This window comes from Equus przewalskii, unplaced genomic scaffold (genome assembly GCF_037783145.1).
Source record: "Equus przewalskii isolate Varuska unplaced genomic scaffold, EquPr2 contig_6335, whole genome shotgun sequence".
Lineage (NCBI taxonomy): Eukaryota > Metazoa > Chordata > Mammalia > Perissodactyla > Equidae > Equus > Equus przewalskii.
Window position 1 is genome coordinate 290,373 of NW_027227860.1, and position 4,860 is coordinate 295,232.

The window sequence follows — 4,860 nt, forward strand, 5'->3', positions numbered from 1 at the left end:
TCCTGATACAACTCCAAATACATTCCAGATAACCATTTAGTGATACAATCAACATGAGTAGCAACCAATAACTTCTTGAGGATCAGGCCAGACAGGAAGAAGTTGAAGAATTCCTCAGGTTTTCCAGTTCAGTTAAGTTGATGGGATCATCATAATCTAGTTCCCAAGAAAAGGAACAAGAATAGGAAGAAAAGCTAGTGTGAGTGGGAGTTCCACATTCTGGAGGAGATACCCAGTTGATAGGTGGATTTATGCTTCTAATACTCAAAAGAGAGTTCTAGGATGGAGAGATAGAAGTGAGACTAATTAGTGTAGGTGGTGGTTGAGGAAAGGAGTGTATATGACCTTTTTGGAAAATGTATGAAAGAATGAGAATCAATACTCTGAACTCCAAGAGACTACTCCAATTTTGCTAACCTGGGCATGAACATTCTGTTATAATTCCTAATATTGTGGATGGTCAGAAGACAGGTAGAAGAGAAAATCAAGAGTAGCCTACTTTCTCCTACTCTTGTCTTTTTCCTAGTCTCTGAGGTACAGCAAAGATGTGGGAAGTAAGAAGCACTGTGATCAGAGGCTTATTTGACCCACGACACCAAATTGCTTTTATGAGGAACTGGCCTACTAGTCACTGGGTTTGTGGACTAAGTTAGCTGATCATTTCACTGTATCATAGAGATGCATGTTCTAACTTCAGCTAGGTAATTATGCTCTCATTCATTTTAAAAACATTCATTACGTGCCAGGAAATTTGTAATGCACAGAGAATACAAATATGAATAACACATGCTTCTGATTTCAAAGAGTTTATAGTCAATTGGGGGTACAAATAAAACATTTTACAATTCATTGCATGCATTTGGAGATTTGTAAAACATGTAATAAATATACAAAGAGAGAAGCCTTGGATTGCCTGAAAAATATCTGAAGAGACTTCCCAGGGAAGGCAGTTCTTGACCTGAAATTTGAAGAATGAACATGAGTTTTCCAGATGACTAAAGAGCATTCATGGCTATTTTACAAAAACATCTGCCATTGTAGAGGTGAGTGGAGAGCTACTTGAGTCTGTATAAAGAATCAATGCACATTTTGAGATTAAAAACAACAGAAAACGAGAGCCTCTTCTGATGTTAAATATAACATTAACTTTATCCATTTGTTCATAACTCACTTCTTATGGTGTTCAGCTCCCTGTGTTTCTAGAGTACATCTGGTCAACTGAGGATGCTAAATGCTCATGTCAGAGGGATGTACACTTAGTGATTATTTCTGGGTTGTGGGGAAGTGATGTGAGACAACAAAGGGATAGAGAAAGCAAAGAAACAGGAGAAGGAGGTAAAGAAGAAGAACCAGAAGAAAAAATAGAAGATAAAAGTTGGAGGAAGAGAAGGATGAAGAAGGAAAAGAGGAAGAGATGGAAATGCCGTCTCAGTCCAGGAAATCTCTGTATTTCACTCCAAGTTTTCTGGATAAAGGTTGGAGTGGAGATTCAAACTGAGCCATCAGCCTGGATGGGAGGCACAGCACCAAGCCTTGATGTCAAAGAACTGGCGGGCTACACCCTCCCAGATATGCTTTGTCTTCACACCATAGATGATGGGGTTGAGTATTGGTGGAACCACCACAAAAACACTAGCCAGCAGGTTATGGACATGTCGAGCAATGTTATGTCCAAAGCGATGGGTCAATAATGTGAAGAAGGAGGAAACACAAAACATGAGGATGACACAAAGGTGAGAGCCACAAGTGCTGAGGGCCTTGTGCTAGGCATCCTGAGAGGGCAAGTGAAAGACTTCTCAGAGGATCAGAGAGCAAGATACAGTGACAAGGATCACATCCAAGATGACTAGGACAATAGGCACTGAGAACCCATACCAGATGTTATTGGTGATGTCAGCACAGGCTAAGTGGTCCCCCCCACCCAATATGCTGGCAGCAGTAATGGAAGATGATGTTGGTCTGGCAAAAGGGCAGCCACTTCAGCAAGAAGAGCACTGGAAAGAAGCTTCGGGTGACAATAGTCAGAGCAATCCTTCCTGCAATAGACCATGTTAACACTGTTGTATAATCAAGGGTGCAAAGATGGCCCCAAAGAGGTCAAAGGTCATGGCTAACAGGATGGATGTCTCCCTCACAAATATCACATGGACAAAGGAAACTTGGGTGACACAGGCATCAAAGACAATGTCATGGGTGTGGAGCCAAGATGGTTGGGGCCTTGGGTACAGTAGTAGTGGACAGCAGGATGTCCGTCATGGCCAGCATGGAGAGGAAGAAGTACATGGGCTGATGAAGGTTATGTTCTGTGATGATGACCATTATCAGGATCCTGTTCCCCAGGACTGCAGTGATATACAGGAGGCAGAGAGGTATTGACAGCCAAATGCGATAAGCCTCCAAACCAGGGATGCCAAGTAGGGCAAAAACTTCAGGGTGGAGGATGGTAAGGTTGTCATGAGTGATGATGTACTTTAGGGTCCTCTCTATCATGAGTTAGAATTTGATGGTTCTGATGAAAGTGACAGAAACAGAAACAGCTCTGTGTGTGTGCAGAGATCACAAAGGACAACACGGATTTCTAAATTGTGGGACTCTCCAGGGGAAAGTTCTTTCAGAGAATGAACATTTGGTGTAGGAAGACTTCTGACCTTTATGACTCACTTGCATGTAGAGAGTCTGTGGTAATCGTGCTTCAAGAACCAAGAGAGGATTCACCCTGCCTCCAATCACGTGTCCCCCAAAGTTTGGCCCACCATTCCTTTCTGACCTCTTTCTACCATTGCCAAACAAGCAGAATTTTCCCCATTACCTGTGCTGTACATTTTTCTTCCCCCAAGATTTTTCTCCTTCTGTGTGTACCTGAATTTCCCTTCCATTCCACTTCTGCTTACTCAAATTTTAACCTTAAAATACCTCCTTATGACAGGCTACTCTGTAATGGCCCATGATCATAACAATATAACTCCTTCCTGAAGATCTATTAGCTAAACTATATCTTAACTTGATCATATTTAATCATATTAAATTTATCCAGCTGCATCTAAGGCCCTAAGTACCTGCACTTCCCACCTCATCCTAATCCTTTTCTTCTACACAGTCATCATTGTCATTTCTATCACCCATTGTAGACCAATGACAGTTCCCTTCATCTCAGTTCTCCTCAATGTTCTACACAATGTCATTCCTTCTGCGCTCAACCTCATGCTGTATGCACTCAAGAACAAGAAACTCTGGCAGAGTTTATATAAGATTCTTAAGCTGGACATCAAAGGCAAGTAATATGGAGAAGGTGCTCACTTTTGGAATTTCCCCACATATGTATCCATTATATTCTGCAAACATTGGAAATGGCAGAAGAACTATGGAACATGGACACTGCAGCAACCTTTCAGTTAGTATAAGGAATCAGAAGCTATCAGAAAATTCAAAAAAAAAGTGGTAAAACTAATATCTAAAACTTTGGTTGTCCAGAAAGTCTTCATTCAAAATAATTAGACAATGATGCTGATTGTCTCAAGAAATCCAAGTGAAAGAGAAGTAGGATATATATTCCATTTTCTTACTTAATTGCCTTGGCTAGAACTTCCAGACACCGTTGAATAGAGGCAGTTAGAGTAGATATCTGCCAATCTCTTCTTTTTCATTGGAAAGATTAATCCATGTATATTTGGTAGTAATTACATATATTGTAAATGTATATTGAAAATATTACTAATATTATCATCATAATCATTATTATCTCAAAATTTGGGCATCTAAATACACTTAACAATATATATATGCATGAGAAGCCTGAACTTTGGATGAAACTCTACAACTCCATAAAACTCAGCATCGACCTTACTTGAAAGAAAAAATAATCCAATATTAGAACATATGAATGTGTGTGAGAGTGACTGAAACATTCTGAAACACTACAAGGGCTTTCAACTTGCATCCTAAAAGACCTTACACACAAAGACACAAAACTATTTAAAGATATTAAAACCGCTAATATTCATTAAAACTAGTTTATGTTCATTCACATTCAACGTATATAGTACTCACACACAAGCACACATATTTAGCTACATATAAAATTATTCTCTTATTTGTGCATCATCTTATAGTTGGTAGAAATGGAAAGCTTTCAATATTTTCCTTTTCTCATAGGGGTTAGCTTAATTCCCATAGCAGCACCTGTGTCTAGTGCTGTGCAATATCCCCTTGGGATATAAAACACATTTTTTCTTTAAACGTTTAGTTCAATAGTACACATATCAAAGGATTCAGAAGTCGAGGACTGTGAATGTACATTTATTGTAGAATCATGACTTTTTTGACCAACACCCTGAACACCTGGGCCAGATTACATTCAGGCTCATCATTTCCCAATCCAGAAATTAAGGTACTAATGACATACAAAAGCAGAAATAATGATAGGATTGTGGTTGTTTTTGTTAGTACTAAGATAAATTCGAGAGAGGCTTTGAGTGTATATGAGTTGATCACTACATTATCAGAAACACTGGTTTGATTCATCTACCCACTTGAAGGCAAAAATACTGTAAAAGATTGAATTTTCTTGAAAATGTTTATTCCCCTAATTCTCAGATTTCAATCCAGGGTAATTATCCATCATGATTATTAATGTCTATGTTATTTCCCTAACCAAATAGGAATGAATGGTTCTGTTGTGGTGGAACTCAGGTATGAATCACCCCCATGACAAGAAGAAATGGGAGGAGAGCTAGAGAATAGTTCTTGATGATGGTCTGCACAATCTTGCTTCTTACCTGCCCTCTACTTATTCTTAGAATGAGAGAATCTAATTTGCTTGCTTCATTTTTAGAGAAACTTAGTAATGACTGCATTTCATTA

At 39.0% G+C, this 4,860-nt stretch overlaps 1 pseudogene; it reads right to left on the reverse strand.

Moving 5' to 3' along the window:
• Positions 1-1,502: 1,502 nt before the first annotated feature.
• Positions 1,503-2,490, reverse strand: LOC103555732 (olfactory receptor 52B2-like; annotated as a pseudogene).
• Positions 2,491-4,860: the final 2,370 nt, after the last annotated feature.